Raw genomic sequence first — 18,576 nt, 5'->3', positions numbered from 1 at the left:
ACTGTATTGTGACATCATCACAAAGGGATATAGATAGCTAAGGGACACTACAAACACTAATGTGACATCATCACCACTGAATATAACTAGAGATGATCGAATCGAAGTTGACGAAGTGGAATTCGATCCGAACTTCAGGAAAAATTTGATTCTCACCAAAACGAATCGCAACGGCTGCTGCACGTGTTAGAACATGGAGCAAGGAACTCTGGGAGCGAGGGATCACCCACAATGCCATGCATGCAGCCAATCAGCAGCCAGCCAGCCCTGTGATGTCACAGCCCTATAAATAGCCTCAGCCATCTTGGATTCAGCCATTTTCCACTGTACTTAGTGCAGGGAGAGACGTCAGCAGGCGCTAGGGACAGTGCTATGCATGACTTTAAAACTTTTATTTTGCTGTATAGAAGTTCAGGGAAAGGATAGGGAGGAACCGTTCTTGTTATTGGGGTGCAAGTGCTGTTTGATACAGCCATTAACAGGGTTCATTACAAGGAAATATTTCTACGTCTTATTTGCCCTTGTGCGGTGCAGTTATATGTTCTAAAGCAGGCATGGCCAACCTGCGGCTCTCCAACTGTTGTAAGACTACAACTTCCACCAGCCCCTGCTGTAGGCTGATAGCTATAGGCAGTCTGGGCATGCTGGGAGTTGTAGTTTTGCAACAGCAGGAGAGCCTCAGGTTGGCCATCCCTGTTCTAAAGCATTTTTTGGCTTGTATTAGTGGGGAAAAAAGGCTTATTAGATGATGTGTGGTGTAGTGCTAAAATTACAGCCCTTTTTGGCGTTTATTAGTGGCAAAAGAAAATATATTATTTGCCGTTCAGCGGTGCAGTTATATGTTCTAAAGCCCTTTTTGGTGTGTGTTAGTGGCAAAAAATATATATTATTTGCTGTTCAGCGGTGCAGTTATATGTTCTAAAGCCCTTTTTGGCGTGTATTAGTGGGGGGGGGGAGGGCTTATTAGCCGTTGTCTGGTGAAGTGAGAAAATTACAGACTTTTTTGGGGTGTTTTAATTTCCTTTTTATTTATTTATTTGATCTAACTGTATGTCAGACAAAGAAGTGCCAGGCCCTGCACAGGGGAGAGGCAGAGGCCTAAATGTTTCTGGAGCAGGTACAGGTCACAGCAGAGTAAGGGGGCCGTGGCAGCAGGAGTCGCAGCGAGAGGCCTGAGCTCCCGATGTCATCTAGCCATAGTGTCTTGACCAGCAACCCAGCGGTTCTTGAATGGTTGACTCGGTCATCCACTTCAACCCAAGTGACATTAGACACCCCCAGCCAAGAGTCGGTGGGTTGGTCAGACACAAACCTTAGTTGGCATGGCCCGGGAGCAGGCCCTATGCCCTCACCAGTCCTCAACCTGTCTCTGTCTTTTTCTGTTCCCTCAGCCAGAGAAGTATTATATGCTGTGGGCTTAGCTCCACTATACAGGTAGGACGAGCTACGAGCTACTGCCAAGATCTGGAGGAGATATCCGCCGCTTTTCCTGGTAGGCGGGCAAGTAGTGATAAGGAGAGTGGCGTGGGAGCTGGTGTTGCAAGCGGTCAGGCTCCTGACCTAGAGACCGTTGAGGAGGACATCAGTGACGTGCAGACAGTACTCGATGATGATGATGATGTAGCTGATCGCACTTGGGAGCCGGGTGACGAAGGAGCTTCATCATCAGAAGAAGAATAGGATGGCAGCTTGCTAGTGAGGCAGCGGCGGAGCCAGAAAGTCGCTAGCGTGGCTGGTAGTAAGCAGGGTGGCAGCAGTGGGAGGTCAGGAGCCAAACATGCCTAGGGTAGACCACCCACTTCGCAGGAGCCTACCTGCACAGAAAGTAGTGGTGCAGGGGTTCACGGAAGCAGCGGCGGTAGTAGTCAGTCAGTGGGGAGTGTTGGGGGTAAAATCACCTACTCGGCGGTGTGGCAGTTTTCTGTTAAGCCACTGGAGGAGGTGAACATGGCCATTTGTAAAATCTGTGGGCAGAAGGTGAAGCGTGGCCAGGGTGCCAATGTTGCCACCACGGCCCTGCGTCAACATATGCAGCGTCACCATAATGTGGCCTGGGAGAACCGTGGCTCCGATGTGGTGGTCTAGCCTGCCGGCACACACCCACCCGATTTCAGGCAGTCAAGGCTTTACCACCTCAGCCGAAGGGAGCTGTCTGTCCTTCCCATCATCTGCTGGTCCTGATGCTCCTGCTCCTCCTTCTAGTCAGTCATTCCGTCAGCAATCAATCACCGAAGCGATTGCCAAGAGACAACAGTATGCGTGCAGTCATCCAACAGAGCAGAAGCTGAACGTGCTCCTGGCCAAGTTGCTGGTGCTGCAGTCCCTCCCTTTCCAAGTGGTGGACTCTGCACCTTTCAGAGAACTGATGGCTTGTGCCGAACCGAGGTGGAGAGTCCCAAGCCGTCATTTCTTTGCCAAAAAGGCAGAACCAGCCCTGCACACGTATGTAGAACAGAAGGTGGGCCAGTCCTTGAGCCTGTCGGTGTCTGCCAAAGTGCACGGCAGCGTCGACGTGTGGAGCTGTAACTACGGTCAGGGAAAATACATGTCCTTTACGGCCCACTGGGTGAATGTAGTTCCTGCACAGCCACACCAGCAACTTGGCCAGGTGACGCCGCTTCCGCCTCCACATTCTCACGCCGTTGGTCCTGCGACAATGTCCGCCTCTGCCTCCTCAGCCTCCACTGCAGGGACAATTCACAGTGCCCCTCCAGCATACCACATGTGCAGGGCACGGCGGTGTCACGCTGTTCTGCACCTCGCTTGCCTGGGCGAACAGAGTCACAGAGGGGAAGAACTGCTCCGTGTCCTTCATCAAGAAATCGAATCGTGGCTTTGTCCGCGACAACTCAAAATCGGAACCATGGTGACCGACAACGGGAAGAACATGCGTCAATGAGGGCTGAGCCATGCGCCCTGGATGGCACACGTGTTCAATCTGGTTGTCAAGCTGTTCCTGAAGTCTTCCACCCATCTGCAAGACATCCTAAAAATGGCCAGGAAACTTTGCATGCACTTCAGCCACTCGTACACCATAAAGCACACCCTCCTCGAGCTGCAGTGGCAGAATGGCATCCCCCAACATAGGCTGATATGCGCTGTTTCTACCCGTTGGAATTCCACCCTTCATATGTTGGTCCAACTATACGAACAGAGAAAGGCCATAAACTATTTCTTGATGATCCAAGCGGACAGGAGTACTCCCCTGTGTAACTTCGATGTCAGCCAGTGGCAGCTCATGTATGACACCTGCCGTTTGCTCAGTCGCCAGGACTACGGGATGAACAACGTAATTCCACTGCTTCATGTCCAGGAACAGATGCTGGTAAATCTGGCTGGTCAGGGGACTGGAGACGTGGTGCCTAGATCTCAAGGCCACATGAGCCCTGTGGGGGTTGAACTGGAGGAGGAGGAAGAAGACATTGGAGCACAAGCAATGTGTAGCAAAATGGGTGTTTTTTTCTACAAAGGTGACAGGAGAGGAGGAGCAGGAGCAGCCAGAGGAGCTACAGGGTGATAAAGAAGAGGCAGAGGACCCAGACACACTGTCGCAGTATGCAGTGGAGATGGAGGCAGGTAGTCCCTCCGAGTCACTTGCACAAATGGCCCGATGCATGCTCACTTGCTTGAGTAGTGACAGCTGAATTGTCACCATTCGGCAGAGGGATGACTTCTGTCTCTCCACCTTGTTGGATCCTCTCTACCAGTCCAAAATGGGGGCCTTTTTTACACCCGCTGAGAGGGAGGACAAACTGAACTACTATAGAGACATCCTATGTAGTCAGTTGGCCGCTGCCTATCTGCGGAATCGTCCATCCTCTTGTAGGTCTGACCGGAGGGCCCTCTGTGCTCACGTTCCTCTGTCATGGCTGCTGTGGCAGGGTGAGGGGGTAGGAGCAGTTCCAGCTCTATCAGCAGCAACTTCTAGAGTCGTTGATAAACAGCTTTCTTCACCTGGCTAGTGAAGAAACTACTCACCAGCAGCAGCAGCTAGACCTGGAGCAGGACCTGAACCAGCAGGTGGTGGCATACTTGGACAGCACCCTGCCACCCCACATTGAATATTCGCTGGACTACTGGGCAGCCAAAATGGATTTGTGGACATGACTGGCAGAGTTTGCCCTGGAAAAGCTGTCCTGCGTGGCCAGTAGTGTGGCATCAGAGCGGGTGCTTAGTGCGGCAGGGGCCATAGCTACCCCAAGAACTCTTTTCACCCTAAATGCAGAGAGACTGACATTTGTCAAGATGAATCAGGCGTGGATCAGCCTGGATTTCCACCCACCAATGCCTGATGCATCAGACTAGATCATCCATGGTGCCACACCAACACTTTGACAAAAGAGACCGGTTTCTTCTGGCTACCTGCTTCAGCTACTATTCTGATGCTACCACCCGCATGATGCCACACATCTGATGCCAAGTGCTCCTTCTTACACCCACCATCTTCAGCTGGTACTGGTATTGCCACCCACCTCCCCACTCTGTCCCTGGGTCACTCTGTGGTCTCCTGATGCTGCTGCCACCTCCACACTATGTCACCTTGCTACTCTGTGGTCTCCTGATGCGGCTGCCACCTCCACACTATGTCACCTTGGCACTTTGTGGTCTCCTGATGCTGCTGACACCTCCACACTATGTCACCTTGCCATTCTGTGGTCTCCTGATGCTGCTAACACCTCCACACTATGTCACCTTGCCACTCTGTGGTCTCCTGATGCTGCTGTCACCTCCACACTATGTCACCTTGCCACTCTGTGGCCTCCTCATGCTGCTTCCACCTCACCACTATGTCATAGGGCCACTCTGTGTACTTATCATGCTGTTCCCACCCTCCCCACTTCATGACTGGGCCACTATTTTGTCTTTTGGCCTGGCTGACATCATCATTTATTTGACCCTACTTCTGATCTGTCAGAAGGAAGGAAAAATGAGACGCACAACAGATCTTGTCTATGTAACAGCTGTAAGGCCTGCATGACATGGTCCCTATTTTGCATCAGAATTGGCTTATTATTTGGTAGCCAAAAGTGGAGTGGGTACAAAACACAGAAGACATGTAAATATTCCATTCACGTGTCATCTCTGTTTTGGATCTACTCCTGTATTTTTTGGCTTTAGCAGTACTGATGAATTACTGACCAAATGCTGACCGAGTGAAGGCGGATGCTCCACAGAAAGGATCCGTTTTTTGGGGGTTATTGTTCTGACGGATCAGAGGAAGGCCAAAATAATCAGTGACGTCAACACAAACTTACTGCTGACACCCTCTCCCCTCTGTCGGGGGGGGGGGGCTCTACTTGTATAAGAGTTTAATAGAACAGGTTCTGTAGACATCTATGTGGAATCAGCTGCCGACGGTGTAAAAGGAGTGCGCTTATTCTTGGCGCTAACATTGACCTGTAAGGCTGAGTTCACACTCAAGTTATTTGGTCAGTTTTGGCCCCATGACTGCCCAAATAAGTGAAGTGTGCAGTGATTCTAAGAGTGACGCCTGTCATCTGCTTGTCATACTGACTCACAATATTGTTTCACAGCAGACTCCCTATGCGTGTTACTGCAAGGCACAGTGTTCTACACCACTATAAAGGCTCTCTCCAGCCAGGAAATAGCCATTTTTTAACGCGATTCGCCACAAATAAATTTGGATCGAACCGAAATTCGCTCATCTCTAAATATAAATAAATATAACTAAGGAATAAAGACAAACACTAGAACACAAGCTATAGATCACAATGGAACCAACTCAAAGAATATTGGCAAACGCGACTGTGACATGATCGGTAGCACTTATAGCGCATTCACATGACAACGGAGGAGAAGTTTTGTTCACCATACCTGGTATGGATCTGGGTGGCTTTATGAAGGACTGCATCTCCTGTTCTTAGCATGTAGTCAATGTGCCATCAATGTTAGGGTGGGATCACATATGCGTCCGCAATTCCGTTATACTGTTCCGTTATAGCATGGTTATAACGGAATATAATGGAATTTAACCACTTAAGGACCACAGGTTTATACCCCCCTAAAGACCAGGCCCTTTTTTACAAATCGGCACTCCACAACTTTAGCGGTTTATTGCTCGGTCATGCAACTTACCACCCAAATGAATTTTACCTCCTTTTCTTCTCACTAATAGAGCTTTCAATTGGTGGTATTTCATTGCTGCTGACATTTTTACTTTTTTTGTTATTAATCGAAATTTAACGATTTTTTTGCAAAAAAATGACATTTTTCACTTTCAGTTGTAAAATTTTGCAAAAAAAACGACATCCATATATAAATTTTGCTCTAAATTTATTGTTCTACATGTCTTTGATTTAAAAAAAATGTTTGGGTAAAAAAAAATGGTTTCGGTAAAAGTTATAGCGTTTACAAACTATGGTACAAAAATGTGAATTTCCGCTTTTTGAAGCAGCTCTGACTTTCTGAGCACCTGTCATGTTTCCTGAGGTTCTACAATGCCCAGACAGTACAAACACCCCACAAATGACCCCATTTCGGAAAGTAGACACCCTAAGGTGTTCGCTGATGGGCATAGTGAGTTCATAGAACTTTTTCATTTTTGTCACAAGTTAGTGGAAAATGATGATTTTTTTTTTTTGATTTTTTTTTTCTTACAAAGTCTCATATTCCACTAACTTGTGACAAAAAATAAAAACTTCTATGAACTAACTATGCCCATCAGCGAATACCTTGGGGTGTCTTCTTTCCAAAATGGGATCACTTGTGGGGTAGTTATACTGCCCTGGCATTCTAGGGGCCCAAATGTGTGGTAAGTAGTTTGAAATCAAAATGTGTAAAAAATGACCGGTGAAATCCGAAAGGTGCTCTTTGGAATGTGGGCCCCTTTGCCCACCTAGGCTGCAAAAAAGTGCCACACATGGGGTATCACCGTACTCAGGAGAAGTTGGGGAATGTGTTTTGTTGTGTCATTTTACATATACCCATGCTGGGTGAGATAAATATCTTGGTCAAATGCCAACTTTGTATAAAAAAATGAGAAAAGTTGTCTTTTGCCAAGATATTTCTCTCACCCAGCATGGGTATATGTAAAATGACACCCCAAAACACATTCCCCAACTTCTCCTGAGTATGGAGATACCACATGTGTGACACTTTTTTGCAGCCTAGGTGCGCAAAGGGGCCCACATTCCAAAGAGCACCTTTCGGATTTCACCGGCCATTTTTTACAGATTTTGATTTCAAACCACTTCTCACGCATTCGGCCCCTAAAATTCCAGGGCAGTATAACTACCCCACAAGTGACCCCATTTTGGAAAGAAGACACCCCAAGGTATTTCGTGATGGGCACAGTGAGTTCATGGAAGTTTTTATTTTTTGTCACAAGTTAGTGGAATATGAGACTTTGTAAGGAAAAAAATAAATAAAAAATAAATCATAATTTTCCGCTAACTTGTGACAAAAAATATAAAATTCTAGGGACTCGCCATGCCCCTCACGGAATACCTTGGGGTGTCTTCTTTCCAAAATGGGGTCACTTGTGGGGTAGTTATACTGCCCTGGCATTTTCCAGGGGCCCTAATGTGTGGTAAGTAGGTAAATGACCTGTGAAATCCTAAAGGTGCTCTTTAGAATGTGGGCCCCTTTGCCCACCTAGGCTGCAAAAAAGTGTCACACATGTGGTATCGCCGTATTCAGGAGAAATTGGGCAATGTGTTTTGGGGTGTCTTTTTACATATACTCATGCTGGGTGAGAGAAATATCTCGGCAAAAGACAACTTTTCCCATTTTTTTATACAAAGTTGGCATTTGACCAAGATATTTATCTCACCCAGCATGGGTATATGTAAAATGACACCCCAAAACACATTGCCCAACTTCTCCTGAGTATGGCGATACCAGATGTGTGACACTTTTTTGCAGCCTAGATGCGCAAAGGGGCCCACATTCCTTTTATGAGGGCATTTTTAGACATTTGGATCCCAGACTTCTTCTCACGCTTTAGGGCCCCTAAAATGCCAGGGCAGTATAAATACCCCACATGTGACCCCATTTTGGAAAGAAGACACCCAAGGTATTCAATGAGGGGCATGGCGAGTTCATAGAATTTTTTTTTTTTTGGCACAAGTTAGCGGAAATTGATTTTATTTATTTTTTTATCACAAAGTCTCCCTTTCCGCTAACTTGGGACAAAAATTTCAATCTTTCATGGACTCAATATGCCCCTCACGGAATACCTTGGGGTGTCTTCTTTCCGAAATGGGGTCACATGTGGGGTATTTATACTGCCCTGGCATTCTAGGGGCCCTAAAGCGTGAGAAGAAGTCTGGAATATAAATGTCTAAAAAATTTTACGCATTTGGATTCCGTGAGGGGTAGGGTGACTTCATTTGAGATTTTATTTTTTGACACAAGTTAGTGGAATATGAGACTTTGTAAGAAAAAAAAAATAATTTCCGCTAACTTGGGCCAAAAAAATGTCTGAATGGAGCCTTACAGAGGGGTGATCAATGACAGGGGGGTGATCAATGACAGGGGGGTGATCAGGGAGTCTATATGGGGTGATCACCCCCCTATAAGGCTCCATTCAGATGTCCGTATGTAATTTGCGGATCCGATCCATGTATCCGTGGATCCGTAAAAATCATACGGACATCTGAATGCAGCCTGACAGGGGGGGTGATCAATGACAGGGGGGGGTGATCAATGACAGTGGGGTGATCAGGGAGTCTATATGGGGTGATCAACCCCCCTGGAAGGCTCCAGGGAGACGCCTGTATGTGTTTTGCAGATCCGATCCATCTATCAGTGGATCCGTAAAAATCATGCGGACGTCTGAATGGAGCTTTACAGGGGGGTGATCAATGACAGGGGGGTAATCAATGACAGGGGGGTGATCAGGGAGTCTATATGGGGTGATCACCACAGTCATTGATCACGCCCCTGTAAGGCTCCATTCAGACGTCCGTATGCGTTTTGCGGATCCGATCCATCTATCAGTGGATCCGTAAAAATCATGCGGACATCTGAATGGAGCTTTACAGGGGGGTGATCAATGACAGGGGGGTAATCAATGACAGGGGGGTAATCAATGACAGGGGGGTGATCAGGGAGTCTATATGGGGTGATCAAGGGTGATCAAGGGTGAATAAGGGGTTAATAAGTGACAGGGGGGGGGTGTAGTGTAGTGTAGTGGTGCTTGGTGCAACATATTACTGAGCTACCTGTGTCCTCTGGTGGTCGATCCAAACAAAGGGGACCACCAGAGGACCAGGTAGCAGGTATATTAGACGCTGTTATCAAAACAGCGTCTAATATACCTGTTAGGGGTTAAAAAAAATCGCATCTCCAGCCTGCCAGCGAACGATCGCCGCTGGCAGGCTGGAGATCCACTCTCTTACCTTCCGTTCCTGTGAGCGCGCGCGCCTGTGTGCGCGCGTTCACAGGAAATCTCGGCTCACGCGAGATGACGCCAATCGGCGTTAGCGTAGCCTGGGAGCGCCGCAGAGATGACGCCTTTCGGCGTTAGCTTAGCGGTAAGTGGTTAAGGATGGAATGCAAAATAGGACACTTTAAGAGGCATTCTGTTTTGCTCCGTCCTAATACATTTCTATGGGCACAAATAACAGTTCTCTTTTCTTCTGCTATGTATGATGAAACAAAGCGGAACCATTATTTGGGCCCATAAAAAATGTATTAGGACGGAGCAAAACAAAATGCCTCTTAAAGGGTTCTATTTTGCATTCCGTCCCTAAATTTCGTAAAATTGTGAACGCATATGTGAACCTGCCCTTAGTGGTTGAAAACCCACTTTTAATGTTTAAATGGGTGGCGCCGACTCTGGCAGTCCTACAGAGACAGAGAATGGATTGGCAGCGCATGCTCATCCTGCCGTTTCATTGAGATGGGGGCATGGGAGTCCCATTTAAAGGAAATGTGTCGCCAACATTTTTTCTGCCAGTTAAAACCAGATAGCAGCACATATTCTTATTGTTCTAATCTGTTTTTATTTTCTCTTTACAGATTTTTTCAGTTCTATTTCCTATATATGATTATGGGGGCGGCCATCTTGTATGAGCTGTTCTTAGGCTACTTTCACACTAGCGTTAATATTTTCCAGTATTGAGATCCGTCATAGGATCTCAATACCGGAAAAAAACTCTTCCGATTTTTCCCCATTCATTGTCAATGGGGACAAAACATAGCTGAACAGAAGGGAACGCTCCAAAATGCCTTACATTCCGTTCTCACACCGGAGAGCAGCGTGCTGCGGTTTGCTTTCCGTCCTGGGATGCGGAGCAAGACCCACAATGCAAGTCAATGGGGACGGATCCGTTTTCTCTGACATAATCTGACACAATAGAAAACGGATCCGTCAGCCATTTACTTTCAGTGGTGTTCATGATGGATCCGTCTTGGGAATGTTACAGATAATAACAGATGCAGATGGCTGTATTTAACGGAAACGTTTTTGCTGAACCCTGCTGGATTCAGCAAAAACGCTAATGTGAAAGTAGCCTTAACAGCATTGAGAAAGCATTTAAAGAATTGCTTTACGGCAGCCCCATGGGCCATAGACACAATGGACAGGAGGGCACCTGTGCAGAGGTCAGGAGGGAATGCAGCGCTCCAGATGGCGAACAAAATGGTCGCCTATGCGCCTTAAAATTTGCAGATGGCGACAAGACTTTTTAGCCTTGTCGCCATTTGCGACAGGGCTGCCGCGCTGTAGCTGAATATTGCGGCGGGGCATGGGAGACAATAATTCCTTGCCCTGCCGCCGATCACCTACGCTACAGGCCTGAGGTCTATTTGGTAATGAAATCCCAGCGCAGGCGGGCGTGATGACATCATCACGCCCGCCTGTGCCGGGACACACAGCAGTGAGGTGTGCGCGTCTGCGTCGCACCATCCCTGGACGTACCAGCAGCGAGTGAGTGCCAGCGAAAGGACACAGGTGAGTATAAGATTTTAGCTTTTTTTTTTTTTTTTTAAGTGCCAACATTACTGGCCATAAGAGGGGCACTGGGGGGACATTACTGGCCATAAGAGGGGCACTGGGAGGACATTACTGGCCATAAGGGGGGCACTGGGGGGGACATTACTGGACATAAGGGGGGCACTGGGAGACATTACTAGCCATAAGGGGGGCACTGGGGGGACATTACTGGCCATAAGGGGGGCACTGGGAGACATTACTAGCCATAAGGGGGCACTGGGGGGACATTACTGGCCATAAGGGGGGCACTGGGGGGGACATTACTGGCCATAAGGGTGGCACTGGGAGACATTACTAGCCATAAGGGGGCACTGGGGGGACATTACTGGCCATAAGGGGGGCACTGGGGGGACATTACTGGCCATAAGGGGGGCACTGGGAGACATTACTAGCCATAAGGGGGCACTGGGGAGACATTACTAGCCATAAGGGGGGCACTGGGGGGACATTACTGGCCATAAGGGGGGCACTGGGAGACATTACTAGCCATAAGGGGGCACTGGGGGGACATTACTGGCCATAAGGGGGGCACTGGGAGACATTACTAGCCATAAGGGGGGCACTAGAGGACAATATGGGGGGAAATCACTACTGTGGAGCATATTTTTACTGTGGGGGCAGTGGGGGAGTAATTACTATGTGTGGGGAAATTACTATATGGGGGCAGTGTGGGAGAAAATTACTACGTGAGGGCAGTGTGGGGGGGAATTAATCTAAGGATTTATTATTATTACTGGGGGCACTCTACATGGCATTTATAATTGCTGTAGACACTATAGGGACATTATTTCTAGTGGGGTCACTATACCGGGCACAGTATTGGGAATGGCAGAAGGATGACATTGTTGGGACACCAGGATGGGGGGGGGGGGGGGGGGGGGTTGATGGAAAAATTTAAAAATCTAACATAGATGCGGCTGAAATAATTTGTCATGGCGTTCTGGGTCAAACGGAGGAGAAGAGGAAAGAGAAGATCTACATGACAGGAGATGTCACTGGATGTAACAGGTATGTGGTGCTGGCTCATTACTATGATCTTTTTTTTTATTATAATTATATATATTTTCCTGTTGATTTTTTGGATAAAAGCACTGGAATAGATAAGCTTTGATATCATCTATGGTCAATAGTGGATCCTGTGTTATCTGTACAGATGTGTTATCTATCTGTCATTGTAATCCTGCCTGTAATGATAAGGAGATAACTGCAGTAAAATCATCTGTACAGACCGAAAAGTGGCGCCCATTATTAGGCTTAGTGGCACGTGCAAAAAATGCAGGATTTTATAGGTTTTGTTTCAATACAGATATTGGCATGGACAATTAAAAATAACATCACCAAGAATTCTTTAAAAATATGTTTAACATAAAAAAAACATGATTGAAATAATAGGTCACTTTCTGATGACACATTACATTGGTGGGGTTCCCAGCAGTCAAACCCACCATCGCTCAGATAGTTAACCCTTATCCTGGAACTTGGAACAAATTGACATTCCAGCTCAAGGGGGGAAAAAATCACATTGATTGGGGAACAAACAGACCACCTACATGGTGCCCTCCTTCTCATCTTTTCAGCTGCTGATCTATTGATTCCCAGGCTCCTCTTCTGCCATCCAAGATGGACGCACTACTTTTCAGACTACCTGATGGACACTGTGTATTTGGTAGCCCAAGACACTTTCTGCTGCCCTTGGATCCAAGAGCAGGGGCTGGAAAAGCAGGAAGTGTTTTGGACCATCGATGCACAGTATGCATCAGGTGGTTTGAAAAGTCGTGCGGCCATCTTGGATGGCCGAAGAGGAGCCTGGGAATCGGTGGGTCGTGGGACTTGAAAAGATAAAAAGTAGGGCACTATGCATGTGGTCAGTTCCTAAGAGGCCTTAGGCTGGGCCAAATTTTAAGGGCAGCCCAGTCTAAGCACTGCATGGTTCTCCCGTGCAGCAGAGAGCGGGTGCTGGGCTTTCACCTGCGGTCTATAGTCAAGGTGGTTTAGGAGGGTGGGAGCTCCCTCTACCTCTAATTGGCACCCCACGAATGGGATTGTAGGGTGCCGTTGTCTGTGCATGCAGGCTGCGGCCTAATTCAGGCCCCAGGCCTGCCTCCAGCATTTCCGAGCAGGCTGTGCCTCTCTTGCACAGCCTGCTGGTGGATGTCAGTATAGCACTGACGGTAAAATACATGGCACTGCATGAACAGTGCAATGTAATGTAAAAGCGATCAAGACTGCCCCATGTGGGACTATTAAGTGGTTAAAAAAAGTTTTATTAAATAAAAAAAATTCCAATAAAAAAAAATATATATATATATCTGTCCCAAAAAAAAAAAGTCGCCACCTGGATTTAACTAAGCAAATAGTTATGAGCCTCCTATTGGATAATTACTGCATGGGCGATTATCTTTCAGCTGGCGACAAGTTATTTAACCCCAACTGGTGCAATGAGTTGCTTCTCATTTCTTAAACAACCATGTCGAAAGACACATCTCGTGGTCGTGGAAAAGATGTTAGTCTGTTTGAGAAGGGTCAAATCATTGGCATGCGTCAAGCAGAGAAAACATCTAAGGAGATTGCAGAAACTACTAAAATTGGGTTAAGAACTGTCCAGCGTATTATTAAAAACTGGAAGGATAGTGGGGACCCATCGTATTCGAGGAAGAAATGTGGCGGGAAAAAAATCCTGAATGATCGTGATCGGCGATCACTTAAACGTTTGGTGAAATCAAATCGAAGAAAAACAACAGTAGAACTCAGGGCTATGTTTAATAGTGAAAGTAAGAGCATTTCCACACGCACAATGCGAAGGGAACTCAAGGGATTGGGACTGAACAGCTGTGTAGCCGTAAGAAAACCACTAATCAGTGAGGAAAACCAGAAAAAAAGGTTTCAATTGGCTAGGGAGCATAAAGATTGGACTCTGGAGCAATGGAAGAAGGTGATGTGGTCTGATGAGTCCAGATTTACCCTCTTCCAGAGTGATGGGCGCATCAGGGTAAGAAGAGAGGCAGATGAAGTGATGCACCCATCATGCCTAGTGCCTACTGTACCAGCCTGTGGGGGCAGTGCTATGATCTGGGGTTGCTGCAGTTGGTCAGGTCTAGGTTCACCAACAGTATGTGCTCCAAGAATGAGGTGAGCTGACTACCTGAACATACTGAATGACAAGGTTATTCCATCAATGGAATCGATGACAATGCCAGGATTCATGAAGCTCAAATTGTGAAAGAGTGGTTGAGGGAGCATGAGACATCATTTTCACACATGGATTGGCCACCACAGAGTCCAGACCTTAACCCCATTGAGAATCTTTGGGATGTGCTGGAGAAGGCTTTGCGCAGCGATCAGACTCTACTATCATCAATGCAAGATCTTGGTGAAAAATTAATGCAACACTGGATGGAAATAAATCTTGTGACATTGCAGAAGCTTATCGAAACAATGCCACAGCGAACGTATGCCGTAATCAAAGCTAAAGGCGGTCCAACGAAATATTAGAGTGTGTGACCTTTTTTGTTTGGACAGGCAGTGTATGAATATATATATATATATATATATATATATCTACCCAGTGCCTTGCAAAACTATTCACCCCCCTTGACTTTTTTCATATTTTGGTACATTACAGCCTTCTGTTTATCAGCGTAGGAACGCGCTGTAAAACGCTCAGGTGTGAACCCAGCCAAAGGATGAAACATTTTCATTTTTCAAAAAAACGTTATACTTTGCAAAAAAAAAAAAGCATATATTTAGTATCGCTGACCCAGAGAATAAAGTTATGATGTTAATTATGCCAAAAAATGAATGCCTTAAAATTTATATATTTATTTAAAATCCTAGAAAGAGTTAATAAAAGTTAATCAGTAAGTTATGTGTACCCCAAAATGGCGCCATTAAAAAACTACAACTTGTCCTGCCAAAACAAGCCCTCATACAGCTACATAGAGGGGGGAAATTAAAAAACAGTTATAGCTCTTGGAAGACGATGATGAAAAAATGAAGAAAGTTACAATTAAAGGAGTTCTCTCACTTCAGCTAGTGGCATTTATCATGTAGAGCAGGGGTCCTCAAACTTTTTAAACAGGGGGTCAGTTCACTGTCCCTCAGACTGTTGGAGGGCCGGACTATAGCTTACAAAAAAAAAAATATGAACAAATTCCTAGGCACACTGCACATATCTTATTTTGAAGTGAAAAAACAAAACAAAACGGGAACAAATACAATATTTAAAATGAAGAACAAGTAAAGTTAAATCAACAAACTTACCAGTATTTCAATGGGAACCATGGGCCTGCTTTTGGCTAATGAGATGGTCAATGTCCAGTTCCATATTTGTTACTGCTAGTCGTAAGTGTGCATCAGTCAGTCGAGATCTGGTTGGAGATTTCAGATGTTTCATTCTGGAAAAAGTCTGTTCACAGACATAAGTGCTGCCAAAGATGGTTGCCATTATGAGTGCATGGTTCCTGAGTAGTGTTGAGCGAACGTCTGTTTTAAGTTCGGCGTCTAAAGTTCGGCTTCCGGTTAGCGAAGAATCCCGATATGGATTCCGAATACCGTTGTGGTCCGTGGTAGCGGAATCAATAATCGGCCATTATTGATTCCGCTACCACGGACCACAACGGAATTCGGAATCCATATCGGGATTCTTCGCTAACCGGAAGCCGAACTTTAGACGCCGAACTTAAAACACACGTTCGCTCGACACTATTCCTGAGATTAGGATATGTCTCAGAGGGGAGAGATGCATAGAAATTAGGAAGGCTGCTTGACTTGAATGCGTCACAATTCTGCAGTTCAGCCAGTTCCATTTGGTAAATTGTATCCATTTTCCATTCTGCATCATTGAGCTCTGGTACTTCTTTGTTTTTGTTTTTAATCTGTGGAAGTAAGGCTACTTTCACACTAGCGTTCGGGTGTCCGCTCGTGCGCACCGTTTGAAGGGGCTCACGAGCGGCCCCGAACGCATCCGTCTGGCCCCAATGCATTCTCAGTGGACGCGGATCCACTGAGAATGCATCCGCCTGCCAGCGCTCAGCCTCCGCTCCGCTCAGTGAGCGGACACCTGAACGCTGCTTGCACATCTGTCACGTCTCCCTCTCTCTCCCACGAGCCAGCGCCCAACATTCACTGCCCACAAGTTACAGCGCAGATCACATCCAGCCGGCCCCTCCCACATCATGCCCCCTTCCCTCTTCCACCAATGATAGGCTGGCTGCCGGACCGTCCGTCTCTTATGTTGGAAAAAAAAAGTAACGGACAGGCAGTGGCGGCAAAAACACCCGGCGGGCCGGATAAATGTCCTCGGCGGGCTGCATGTGGCACGCGGGCCTAGTTTGAGGACCCCTGATGTAGAGAATGTTAAAACAAGCCACTTACTAATGTATTGTGATCGTCCATGTTGCCTCCTTTGCCGGCTGGATTCCTTTTTCTATCACATTATACACGGCTCGTTTCCCCAAGAAATTATTGTGCCAGGGCGCCCCCACAGTAATAATGACCTGAAAAGTCTGACTAACAGTGATAATTGACACTCAGAATGCTCTCACTAGTAACAGTACCCGCAGTAAGGGGGGGGATTATTTCTGCAGTGGGGGAGGGGGGCAGCAGGATGGGGAGTTTGTGCTGAGAAGGTGGGTAGGACGATGGAAAAGTGATGAATGTAAAATATCTGTGTGGCAAACTCTGCAGAGACGAGATGTGGCTGGAAGGAGTCGTCATGGTGGTCTGGGCCAGACGGAGCGTTAGTATAAACGTCACTGGATGTAATAGCTGTGGTGCTGCAGTCTCCTGTGTGTCGGGTGGTGCAATCGTCATCCGCATAGGCGTGCGCACGGGGTGTGCCGGGTGTGCCTGGGCACACCCTAATCACACCCCTGTGCTCCGCCTCCTGTACTGCCGCCTGCCACTTGAGCCCCGGCTGCCAGCCCTGGACAGCTTCAATGACATACATCTGCTTATACGACTGCTCACTGCTGCTGCGCTCCGTCTCCCGGCGGCCGGCCGCGTAACTTCACTCACTCCGACGTCACGCGCCTGCTCCGCCTGCTTCATTAATAAAGTGGGAGGAGCAGGCGCGTGCGGCGTGACGGAGTGAGTGACGTCACGTTACGCTGCCGCCGGCCTAGTTTGAATATTTGAAGAGCCTGCCTGCCCGCCCAGTGCCCATGCCCAGTAAATATGGTGATTGTGTCAAAAAGAAAAACTGAATACCAGCTGGAGTCCTGTCCAAGTAAGTTAGTAATAGATTAAATAGTACTAGTAGTACAATTTGGCACAAGTTTAACAACACTTTACATAAGGAACGCAGCAGGGTCTTACAATAGTTGCCAGCCTCCACCCCCTGTTGGGGGGTCACTGTCAGGGAGACTGTTATGGGGGGGATCTGTGGATGATGACACATATATTGAACAAGATGCTGCTATATATGTGTCATCCACAGATCCCCCCTGGCCCCCCATAACAGTGTCATCCACAGATTCCACACAGATGCCCCCATAACAGTGCCACCCACAGATATCCCCTTAATAGACTGTTAAGGGGATATCTGTGTGGAATATGTCACCTTTTATGGGGGATCTGTGAATTACACTGTTATGAGGGGGATATGTGGATGATACTGTTATGGGGGGGATCTGTGGATGACGCACTGTTAATAACAGTGCGTCATCCACAGATGCCCCCATAACAGTGTGTCATCCACAGGTCCCCCATAATAGTGTGTCATCCACGATGCCCCCATAACAGTGTGTCATCCACGATGCCCCCATAACAGTGCGTCATCCACAGGTGCCCCCATAACAACCCTAATGTCGGTTTGCGCTGTCTCCGAGTCAGGCTCGAAGTGAAGTGGGCAGCGGCCTCCTTGCTTAAAGTAAAGCTAAGCCCGCCCCTTACCTCTCCTCTACAATTAGATGGACATGCTGCCGGGATCGCGCTCTTCTAGCGCATGCGCGGTACGCTGCCTGTTATAGCGTGACGGCTGGGCGCACGCGCAATCAAACTGTCCGGAGCATCCGCAGTCAGCAAAATGTAGGCGGGTGAGTGAGGATCGCGTTGTAACAGACAGCGTACCGCGCATGCGCTAGAAGAGCGCGATCCCGGCAGCATGTCCATCTAATTGTAGAGAAGGGGTAAGGGGCGGGCTTAGCTTTACTTGAAGCAAGGAGGCCGTTGCCCCCTTGACTTCGAGCCTGACTCGGAGACAGCGCCAACCGACATTAAAACAACGTTTTTAACAAGTATGAAGAAATGCAAAGAGCAAAGAAAAATATGATTAGCAACACACTGGGGGATACTGTAAGGTACTGTGGTCGGTTTAATATGCGTTTTGCAGGTGACAGGTTCCCTTTAAAGGTTTCCGTTTTGCATTCCATCTTGCCATTCCGTTATATTCCGTTTGAAATGGAACCTATAACGCAATGGGATAACGCAGATGTGAACCCACCCTTAGGAATAGATTGTTTCTGAATACTCAAGCGTACAGAGGAAGAAAGGAAAACTCTTGAAAGCTTGTCTTTTAAGTATTAGGTTAGTACAATCAAAATTGACACACTGTTGGGGAGGATCTGTGGATATTTGTGTGTGTGTGTGTATGTATATATATACACGCACACGGCGTG

Source organism: Bufo bufo, chromosome 3, assembly GCF_905171765.1.
Source record: "Bufo bufo chromosome 3, aBufBuf1.1, whole genome shotgun sequence".
In the NCBI taxonomy this organism is placed as follows: domain Eukaryota; kingdom Metazoa; phylum Chordata; class Amphibia; order Anura; family Bufonidae; genus Bufo; species Bufo bufo.
This window is presented reverse-complemented; position numbering follows the sequence as displayed.